At 42.6% G+C, this 11,716-nt stretch overlaps 1 long non-coding RNA gene across 3 annotated transcripts in view; it reads right to left on the bottom strand.

Annotated features, from left to right (window-relative positions):
* Positions 1–227: 227 nt before the first annotated feature.
* LOC147014339 (uncharacterized) overlaps positions 228–11,716 on the bottom strand; it is a 77,142-nt gene continuing 65,653 nt past the window's right edge. For 2 of the 3 annotated variants that reach the window (XR_015050736.1, XR_015050738.1), the window contains exons 3-4: positions 1,426–1,604; positions 876–1,297 (exon numbers count right to left, since the gene is read on the bottom strand). This is a non-coding gene — a long non-coding RNA (uncharacterized LOC147014339). Of the gene's footprint in view, positions 574–875; positions 1,298–1,425; positions 1,605–11,716 lie in introns of those variants that run through there. The other variant, XR_015050737.1, reaches the window with a different exon arrangement.

Genomic DNA, 11,716 nt, shown 5'->3' with positions numbered 1-11,716 from the left:
CCTGACAATTGAAATGCGGACCAGTGCGAGACAAAAGAACGCCAGGGGAAACCGAGGCGACCACTCATGGAAAATACAATTAAGGAAGGGATGGCAAAGACATATATATTCCAGCCTGGTGTGCATATATTAACCATACATACAAGAACTGGGGGCTTTCAGGACTTTGGTGTGGCATTAAATCAGGAATATAGAGGGAGCAGAGGCATTTTCAGAAAGTGCTTTAATACTGCTGAATACACAGTTACTGAAATTCCAGCAAAGCAGCTGAAACAGTCATGGTTTATAGATGGAAAATAATGACAAAGAAAGTCAAGTCAACGTTGGAAACTGGACGTGAAACAACCCATTGTCATCATTACATCAGAGGGAATTAAACGTTTATTTGATAAAGCCATTTCCCCACAAATTTCCAACTTTTATCGTGCTGAACCCTTTGGATCAGCACACTTGTACGAGTAAAAATGTCCTCCGGTGATGGAAGACTCATTAATGTCTTCATCCACATCTTATCTGTCGAAGCTGGTTTTTTGTGTTGCTTGTTTTTAGTCATCTTCACGTTCTTCATTTTCACTGAAAACGAGATATGAGTAAGTATACTGCATATAACAGGTAGAAATGATTAGAAACAGAGGAATTTGGCAATTTAGGATAACACACTGGACGACAAGTACGGCGGTGTGTTTGTGACACCTTCCTCACGCCACTGGAGAAAAATTTGCCCCTAAAAATCTGCATTGTATTTTAATACAAATCAATCCAGCTCAAAGCCATGGTGGGCTGTTACAAAGTTCTCGAAATTACATACATATATATATATATATATATATATATATATATATATATATATATATATATATATATATATATATATATATATATATATATGAGATAATTGAAGTCACAAAAGGAAAGACAAATTAATTTGCTATTTATTGCAACAAAAAAGGATTGATTAACCAATCAAGTGCAAAGCTGAATGAACTAGGAGACGCCCGGACCAAACGATAAAGATTAAAAAACAAAAAAAAACACAAAGAAGAAAGTGAATCGGTATGATAGATCTGTAGTTGGAAATCAAAGCAATGCAAATGGACGGGTATTCTGCAGGAATGTAGGAATGAGACGTGATTGGAGATGGCACATTGTGCTGGCTGTGTAGCAAGACGAGATGGAGGCGCAGGACGCGAGGTGCGCCCATTCTGGACGTGTCTGATGTATCCTCGACAAGGCCATTCCCGAGCGAACACCCTCCGGGGAAGGGAAGTGTGGCCAAATTTGCATATCATTTACCTGCCTGTCAGCCAATTTAGGACGAACCCAGGAAGAAAGAAAATGGGGAAGAGATTGTAAGGTTATATAGTTTGTCCATGTGCACGAGACAAGCTGCGTATAAATTATAGAGGGAATATGAACCGACATCACCTGCATGTAAATTAAGGTGTTTGTGAAGCCGTCGTGTATTTGGACCTCTTGTTCTAACTGCTGACGAGATCAAGCAAAGTGGTACAGTGTGCCCTCTCCTCTCCTCCCTGTGTAACATCCTCGGTTCTGGTTACATGTTCAGTATCCTGGAAGTCTGTTCCAGAGGGCTCTCTGGCTGCCTGTAAAGAAGCTGGCAATTAACGAGAACGGCACTCAGTAGAGCAAGGAATTAACTGGAATGGCACTCAGTAGATATACCAGTCAGTAGGATACGTTTTGTATCCCACTGATTGGCCGAATCTGCATCCGGACTCATCCAAAATCGAATCGGCTTGGTATTGTCACCTACCAAACTCATCCACAAAGTTTCATCCGAATCCGTCCACAACTTGTTAAGATATCGTGCTATATATCGTTTTTGTCCCATCTCTCAATGGTGAAGAATCACTTAAAAAATTGTCGGATCCGGATATTCACCAAAATCTAACCATTTCGTCCTTGTCACACCCACCCTATCCATCAAATTTTGTCCTAATCCGTCCACAATTTATTTTGAGATATCCTGCTAACAGACAGACAGACAAACACAGAGACAAATTAAAAATCATTCATGAAGCGACATTTGGCAAAACAGAACAAAGTAAAATGGCACTCGGTAGAGTGCATACCTCCGCCAGGTTGAACAGTTCACGTTTTGTATCCCACTGATGGGCTGGATCTGAACCAAAATCGAATCCACTTGTTCTTGTAACCTATCCAACTCATCCACCTAGTTTTGTCTTAACTCTTCCACAACTTTTTAAGATATCATGACATATACATATACAGTATATCGTTTTTGGCTCTATCTCTCAATTTTAGAAATTAGACTTATGTTGACCTTTTGACCTCAAAAATAATTGGTCGTTGAATTCAGTGACCTGAAATGCAAATCCTGCTCAAATTTAAATTCAATTGGAGAAAAAAAATTGAGGATTTTCAAATGGTAAGCACAAAAATAATTGGTGATTGAATTCAGTGACCTGACAAGCAAATCCTCTTCAAATTTCAAGTCAATCGGATGAATATTGAGGATTTTAGAAATTGCATCGAAGCTGTTGACCTTTGGCCTATGTTGACAATTTGGCCCATGTTGACCTCAAAATAATTGGTGGTTGAATTAATTGAGCTGATATGAAAATCTTGTTCAAATTTGAAATCAATCAGATGAAAATTGACAATTTTAGAAATCTGGTCTATGTTCACCTCACATCGACCGTCACAGGGACGGTACCTACAAATCTCTAATAGTTTCACAATAATCGGCTGAGCGGTTTAGACTGTAGGTGAGCGGATGCACAAACTCACGGAACAGATCAATATACTTGGCAAAAAATTTTTTTGCCAAGTGACAAACAGACAAACAGGGGTGAAAACATAATCTCCGTCCACTTAAGGTGGCAAAAGTAAAAATGAAGAAATGTTCAGCATACAAAACCACAGGACTGAGGAGGATGTATAAATACAGGTGGGCACATCTTTCCCCACCTTTCCCAACGGGGACATCTTGCCCAAACTTTACTCTGATTACAACCAAATCGATCTTATGAAAGTTTTATAAAAATCAAACAGCGATTTGAAATGCTCCGTGCAAGTCCGATACGTTGTCCTGAGGGCTGGAGCGGCTTGTATTGGCAGTGCCATCAATTAGTTGAAAGAAAATTGAAAAACAAGAAATGTTTTTAGTGAAAGCTGCTACAGTGTGGTGTACTTTTGGAATGAAAATCATTATTCGGTTTGAAAGTACTGCAGAGTGCACTGCGCAGGCAAAGAGACACACATCGTGCACCTGCTGGGAGTTGCATGTTGTGTGATGCATGCATTTACTCCGACCTTCTCTGCCACGCCATTAATATAAACTCCTTTTTTGAGATTATCGGAATTTTTTATGTCGAGGTTTGGGCTGCTTGCACTTGCAGCCACTCGATGTGTTTTGTGCACAAAATCGAGGCTCATGGAAGAGCGAGGATGCCATTTCCAAAGGCCATAGAGGGAACTGTGTTCTTCATTTACAGATGCTTTATAACTGGAGTTGTTCCTCCTTCACAAGTTTACTCCATGTGGTCTTCACCCCTTTACTGCTACAGAGTTCCAGTATCTGGGTGTATTCCTTCCTTACTGCTTTATCCAAGTGTTCTTTACACCCTGCACTGCTTGCTTCAAGACACACTAACTGTCTGTACTTTGTGGTCACTCAAAGCAGTAGGATACTCAAATCAAAATACAACAGGATTCATTCTGTCGTTGAAAGATGAGCCCCAACCACAGACCTGCAGGAAGAATCATTGATTAGGGTTCACATGTTTGGCGTTCCCATCTCATTATGCTCATGGGATTCCAGGTTCACATTCCATATACCATGTTCATTTGTCCCTTGTTTACCAATATGTCCTTGTAATTCACCTTTAAATATGCCATTGTGCTTGGCATATGCACGTAATTGATGTATGTACCATCTGCTCAATAGTAGGAAAACAAATTAGACGAGGCAGTCGACCATAAGGACGATCTTGCTTTAAGTTTAACAAACATGTGACTGGATCGTTCATGTCAGTGAGTGAAAGCAAGCGAGACAGTCGGCTTAAGAGTTTTCTTCAGAAGGTCATGGTACTTACTCAGTGATGCAATCAATGCATTTCCCTGCCAGTGCATCATCAGGACGGTAGTTTTTAGCCAACTTTCTTTTCTTTATAATCTGTTGAACCCAAATATATCGAGCAATCTACCAGCGAGTCATACCTTTACAGGTACAATAAAAATAATTTCTCATGATAATACAATTGAAAGAGATGCGCTAATCCAAGACTGATTAATGATATACAGAATTGATCCCCCCCCCCCGTCCCCTTCCTCCCCAAAATCTCTTGCATCACACCCACCTCCCCTTCCCCAATGAAGCGTTTCGGGTTGGGTGGCCCCAATATACACCCTGCTGGCCACAGATAGGCCGCTTGCTCGCATGGTTTGACCGTTATTAGTCCTGAAGGACGCCACACGGTGTCACCACCGCAACACCCTTGGATGGGCCATTCATTCACTTTCACATGTGCAGTTCCCGGTCCTGATCTATACGAGCTATGCTTCCCAAGCCTGATCAGTGCTCACCGTGAACCCAGGGCAGGTCTCACAGCTCATTACTCGCTCGGACCCAAGATTGGGGACGAAAAAAGATGAGTGGGAGCAAGTAGATCTTTGTTTCAGATGTCCCCCAAAAAATATACAGCCCCGTATGCATTTTCCCCAAGCAAGATGCCGGACAGGTGGACCGCATATAGACCCCAATGTAGAACTCTTATACAAGGCGCCACCTGGTGAGAGGCACCGATTGGACGTTCACCGATCCCTAATTGTGTCGGCTTGCAGGAGGCAGGTTGCAGCCAAAGCGTCTCGGATTCTTAATTACACGTTCAAGGTCTCCGCCTAATCGCGGCAGCCAAGCCAGAGTCAGATTAATGAGAAACGCCGTGTTTGCGAAAGCAAGCCATGTTGTGATTATTTCACGGTGGAGGAGACATGTTGTGAAAAGGAGGGGGAGGGTTCAGGGGGAGAGAAACTTGCAGAGTATTCCTTGTAATAAAACTATTCAGAGAATTTGAATATTGATAGTAATTTAAATAGACACCTAAAGCTCAATGATATAATGGTCATTGTCATACGTGTTATCATCCGATGGATTTTAATTCAGTTGCTGTCTAAGGCTCAAGTCGTGATTTATACAGCCATTCACAAGGGGTCCATATAATTACAGGTCTTGTTACGATGAAAATATAATATAAAAAATTCAATCGGCTTGTTCTCGTCGCCTAACCAACTCATCCAGCAAATTTCGTTCGAATCCGTCCACAATTTTTTGAAATATCGTACAATATGTCGTTTTTGGCCACGTCTCTTAATGCTGAAGAATCCCGTAACAAATTAATGAGTTCTAGAATCCGGATCTTCACCAAAATCCAAGCAATTCGTCATTGTCACATACCCAAGCTGTCCACCAAGTTTCATCCGAATCCGTCCACAACTTTTTGAGATATCCTGTTTCCAAACAAACAGACAGACAAACAAGCCAGTAGGCGACGAGGGATCCGTTAGGATCGAAGCGCTGGATACGATGCTTTTCATTCTGACCGATCCACCGACGAAGATTCATTGCCAAGACGTATTGGTTCACATACAATTGTTCCTCTGCCTGGCAAGATTTTTCCTATTGCGTATTTTGCCAACTGGCACTCCTCATAAAAAATGACGGTAAATAGACACTCTATTTTTGAAGGACTACCATTTGAAAAATAAAACCTAAATCAAAAATCGGCTCGAGTAAATTAGGGACGAATTAAGTAAAAAATAAAATGTGTCATTATTTTTGTTGACATTACCTCAGATGACGGCAAATAGAGTGGACGGAGAGAGAGAGAGAGAGAGAGAGAGAGAGAGAGAGAGAGAGAGAAAGAGAGAGAGAGAGAGAGAGAGAGAGAGAGAGAGAGAGAGAGAGAGAGAGAGAGAGAGAGAGAGAGAGAGAGAGAGAGGAGTTTTATTTAAAAAGTATAAAGGATTAAAATTCAATACAACAAAGGATTATATACAAGAGTGGAAAAAAAAAGAAGAGAAGAAACCAATTAAATTTTCAAGTAATCGATAAAGCATTGATAACAGTTTATACACAAGGAACACCCCCAAAAAATACCCCAGAGAGAGAAGAAGATGATAGGAAGAGAGAAAGCAACACAGGCTCCACACGTACCGCCGGAGACTGAGCAACAGCCCCTTGCGTTTGCACGTGCATGCCAAGCGAGAGCGAGAGAGAGACTTCTCCCCTTTGTTCTGAGAAAATTCAAGTTTCACATGGTGAAGTATGTTTGTACAAGCATCAAAATAAATAACTAGGAAAGGAATGGGTAACAAAGAGGTAATATTAAGTTTATAAATTGATTCTTGGAGCACCACCAACCATGCTACATAAGGATTGTTTCACACACCACCGGTTTTTAAATAAAGCAGGATCTTGAGTTTCAAACTCAAAAAGAACAAGCGACGTAACCAATGCTTTAAAAATAGTTAAGACGTCATCAGCTAAAACATCAGTGTTCTGCAATTTTCGCTTCCTCGATAAATAAATGGCAAGTTTTGCTTCAGAACACAAAAAGTTTGCTAAAAGACATTCATTTTTACATTGATACAAGACATTAAAACCAAATATAAAAACACAATGTGTAAAAAAACAAACCGAGCCTCCGGATCACACGTGACATGATTCCAAAAAGCGAGGCCAACCTTGAAGATTCAATGAAAATGTTAAAAATGGTCTCCGGGGTGTCGCAAAAGGGGCACAATTCCGAGTTTTCAGGATATATATGGTGGGACAGGACGTTGCAAGGCAGGATGCTGTGCGCCAGCCGCCACTGCAGATCGCCCGAGCGCTTGACAATAGGTTCTCTGTTCATCACTTGCCATTTTATTGTAGTGGAACGGTTAGCTTGAAGCAGCGCTCGCCAATGAGCTTGTGGCTCTGCAGGTTTGTCAGGAAAAAGGGTGAGAACACATAGATTGTACACTGAGGATTTCTCAATCCGGTTAAAGGGCATAAAACTTTGAAATAAAATTAACAGATTTGGGAAAGGACATTGGGAAAGATGGAGGGCATCTTCAATGTCTGGGTCCCATTTTAACCCAGTTTGCTTAAAGGTCCATAGGATCACAGAGAAAATTCTGCCAATAACTCTGATGGACCTCACACTGGTGGCCACGGCAATGTCAGCAGCTGGCTTCCATCTATGTACAAGGGGGTTCCTGAGGTATTCAACTCTGGTAACGCCGACATCAATAAACTTTTGCATAAAAGATCTGTCACTACAGACCCCATTAATAAAAAGGATTTTAAAATATTGGTTCTTTTAAAAACATCTGAAGGGAGTAAGCACTGGTATCACGGCGAAAAGAAACAGCCTGCCATGCTTCCAGCATGCTTCGGTAAAAAAGGGGGACCGATGTCATATCCACGTGCTTCGTGTTGAGAAGAAAAAGCTCGTCACCATAGCCAAGTTTCCCAGCTTGCTTAAGCAAGCAATGGGCAAAGGCTTTCCATGGGACGTCGGAGTATAGAAGCCTTCGTGCTGAGAGGAGGCGGAAAGCCATCACTTTGCTCGTTACCTCTATTAGCCCCTGTCCACCCTCTGTTGTCGGTAGGCTTAGTATTCCTGGCCGGAGCCAGTGCTTTCCCCCTCAGAAAAAGTCCACAAAAAGACTGAAGTTTTCTTAGGATAAAAGCTGGGGCCTGCAGTGCCTTAAAAACATGCCATAGCATTGATGCCGCAAAATTATTAATGACTAGAGTATGACCCCGGTAGGAAAGGTGCTTCAATAGTCCCCTCCATTTTGTTAACCGCTGCTCAGTTTTGGTAATCAGCGATTCCCAGTTTTTTGAAATAAAATCTTGAATTCCAAGAAAGACACCGAGGTAGTGTATTCCTTCATTGGTCCATTCAAGCTGCCCTTGCAGGGTTGGAGGGGGAGTCTCATTCTGTGGACCGAAATAAAAAGCTTTGCTCTTTTCCATATTAACTTTAGTCAAGCTAGCCAGGCTAAATTCCTTGACAGACTCAACCAAAGCACAAACATCGTCATCTGAGCGCACAATTTCAAGAGATCATCTGCATAAGCAATGGTTTTTACGGGATTTTCTAACGGCAGAAGATAAAACCCTTGTAGCCGCGTGCGTAAACGATGTAGTAAAGGTTCAATTGATAGGGAGTATAGAAGGCCAGACAGGGGGCACCCTTGACGGATACCTCTGGTAACAGGGAAAGGCTGACTTAAGATGTTATTTACTTTGAGCACACTAAAAATATTATCATACAATAGTTTGATAGAGCAAGTAAAATTTTCCTTAAAACCAAACCCCCGTAAAACAGCAAAGAGATAAGAATGATCAATTGTGTCGAAAGCTTTTTCTTGGTCTAAAAACACCAGACCAACATTTCTATGTTCAGCAATACAAATATCGATCATGTCACGGACAATAAAAATACTATCATGTATTGCCCTTTTAGGAATGCAATAAGATTGATCGGGGTGTACAATCTCCTCAATCAAAGGTTTGAGGCGGTTGGCAAGAACTTTCGAGAAAATCTTGTAGTCCGCGTAGAGGAGCGAAATGGGACGCCAATGTTTAAGTTGCTGGAGGTCTCCTTTCTTAGGTATGAGAGCGAGTGTGGCCCTGCGACAGCTAAGTGGTAACAAGCCTGACCATAGGCTATCAACCAGGAGGTCAAGCAGCTCAGGTCCCAACAAATCCCAGAAGGCTTTGTAAAACTCTGCAGGGATTCCATCAAGTCCAGAAGCTTTACCTGTGGGCAAAGTTTGCAAAGCAACAGAAAGTTCGTCAAGAGTCACTTCCTTGTCAAGTTTTTGACATGCAGATTCAGACAGGTGGGCAAAGAGGTGGTTAAGGAACGAATCATGTCTTCCTTAGTGTTTCTGGCACAATACAAGTCAGAAAAGTATTGTTTGGTCAAGCTCCTAATGTCTTTTGGATCGTGTATTGCTCGGCCTCCTGGTGCCCGAAGCGAAGTTATTTGCTGGTTTCTCTTTTTTTGCACTTCTAACGCAAAAAAAAAAAAAACTTGGAAGGAGTATCAATAAAGCTGTAGTTCTCCATTCGCAGCCTTATTAGAGCCCCTCTGGCTTGTTTTGTACAGAGTTGAGCGAGGAGGGCTTTCTTCGTTGTTAGTAGAGAACTAGTCCTTTCAGTACTGGGAGTTTGAAGGCTTGACTGGAGAGAATTTCTTTAGCAATTAGAGATTGCAGCGCAGATTCATTCTTGGTACAAAAGGAGCTATATTGCCGGCAAAAGGTCCTGATATGGGTTTACGCATTGTCCCACCATTGTGTGAGGCAGGAGTAGGAAGGCTTCCGTAGTCATAAAACTTCCCAAAAGGCTCGGAATGCGACAGGAAAAGCGTCATCTTGCAGAAGACTCGCATTGAAGGTCCAATGGGCAGTGCCACGATTTCGAACCGGGGAACGTATATGAAGAACAATCATGTGATGGTCCGAAAAGCCACTTGGGGTGATGTCAACATGGTCGATGACATTTCAAGAGTCATTATTGATGGAAAATCTGTCTATCCTTGCAAGAGATAGCCGGCCATTTGCACATCGGCACCACGTGTATTGTCGTGCAGATGGGTTCTGGAGTCTCCATACATCAATAAGGGAGAATTTGGACAAAGCCCTCTTTAAGGGTGCCGTACTTGGTGGGTGGGGCTCTTCTCCATTACGATCAAGGGTGGGATACAATGTGCAATTAAAGTCCCCACACAGACAAACAAGACCATCAAAAACAAGGTGTGTGAGGAACATTTCTAACTGTGTAAAGAAAACTAGTCTTTCTGTGCTCGTACTCGGTGAATATACATTTATTAAAGTGTGTTTATAACAATTATAAAGGAAATTAACTTAAACTAAATGCCCTTTAATACTCTCCTTAAAAGTGACATTTTCAGGACAGAAAGAAGGATTTAAATAAATAGCCACTCCAGCACTAGGACAGGTCAAGCTACTAAAGCACCATTGTCCTTTCATGATGCGAGTCCATTCGCTCGAGCACGAGGAGCTACATCTTGTCTCTTGCAAAAGAACAACATCAAAATGTTTTTGCTCGACAAGCAACTTTACCTGAGCTTTGCGCAGGGGTGAACGTCCCCCATTTATATTTAAAGTTACAATAGAGAAGGTCATGGTGGCGGTAGGGAGGGTTTGTCAGGTAAAAGGAAGTTGGGTCGTGCTTGTAGCTCCTTCCGAGCTTTCAATACACACTTCCTAAGGTGAAATACTTGTGACTCAGTCACACCAAGTTGTTCAGCCTTGAGGAGGAGACGTCTTGAAGAGGTTATAAAGCCAGACAGGTTCGGGAAGGTTATAATCTTAACGTTTTTCTTTCGAAAAGTGTCCTGAAGAAACTGGAGAATTTCCATGGGTGATAAATCATCATCACCCTCCAGTTCCTTGGCTATTGCTGGGTCGTTCCAGACCTCGCGACCAGCACTAGAGGCAAACGACGAGGCCCCATCTGAGTCGTAATCCGAATGGTTTTTATTTTTCTCCTCACACACTGAAGTCGATGTTCTCACAACGGGAAAATCGTCTTCTGCTGAAGGTGAAGCTGTTTCCACAGCGGGAGTTTTAAAGACCGTAACAGGGATTACCGTTTTTGTATCTGAGGCTTCGCACTCTCCTTCTGGGGCTGTTACTTCTTCCTCCTCCTCCATCACCTCAGACACTTCGTCCTCAGCAGGGCGCGCGACGAGAGCAGGTTGGTGGTTCTTGATTTTAATGTCAGTGACCGGGGTGGTGACCACAACATCTTGGGGCGTTGTGCTCGGTCCTTGTTCGTGAGAGGAATGAACGGAAACGTCTCCTCCCTTTTCAGCGAACACACTGAACCTATTCTGCAGCAGAGGACCAGCTGCAGGAGCTTCTGTTTCTAGGATAGAAACACTGCGTTTATTCGACGGCGCTATCTTTTTCGAACAGCTCGCCTGTGTGTCCTCACTTCCGCTTCCTCTTTTATAATTCCTCTTGGAGGACACGGTGATAAAACCCGCGTCATCAGCCGGGGAATTATCGATTTCCGCGCTCAAATCTGAAGGTCGATCTCCCGTTGCAGACGCGCCATTATTATTACTAATATCGACTCTAGATGTGCCACGAGGATCGGCGTTTGTTCCTAACTGTCTAGATGTGCCACCGGATATATACTTCGGGCAAGCACCTTTTAAATGTCCCAAGGCACCACACGTGAAACACGTCATTGTTTCTGTTGCAATGTACATTCGGTAATTTCGGTTTTTAACTACCAACGTAGCTGAGGCATTGAGCGATTGAGCGTTGTTTTTTAACACCATGTAACAGTGCCGCCGGAAGGTCATAATATGGCGGACTGTGGAATCCGAACGCAAACGAAAAGGAATCATGGAGATTTTGACACCACCGTGCCAAACTGTTTTAAAACGGACAAGATCTGTTCGCTTTTAATGAAAGGTGGCAAATTTGATAAAGTGATTTTCACCGCCGGTGAGTCCAACATACTAACGTTAACGAAAATATCTGGCGGTAAAGACAAACCGGTTTCAACCGCCTGAGCAACGTCGCGCTCCTCAGAAAGGAAAACAACTCGTTGGTTCATCTTTGAAGCTGCTAACACATTTTCGAAACCAACGAGTTCTCCCAAGCCCGTCACGACGTCCTCGACCCGAACTCC

Source organism: Eptatretus burgeri, chromosome 13 (assembly GCF_056783735.1).
Source record: "Eptatretus burgeri isolate ZD-2024b chromosome 13, Ebu_testis_v1, whole genome shotgun sequence".
NCBI classification, from domain to species: domain Eukaryota; kingdom Metazoa; phylum Chordata; class Myxini; order Myxiniformes; family Myxinidae; genus Eptatretus; species Eptatretus burgeri.
This window is presented reverse-complemented; position numbering and strand designations above follow the sequence as displayed.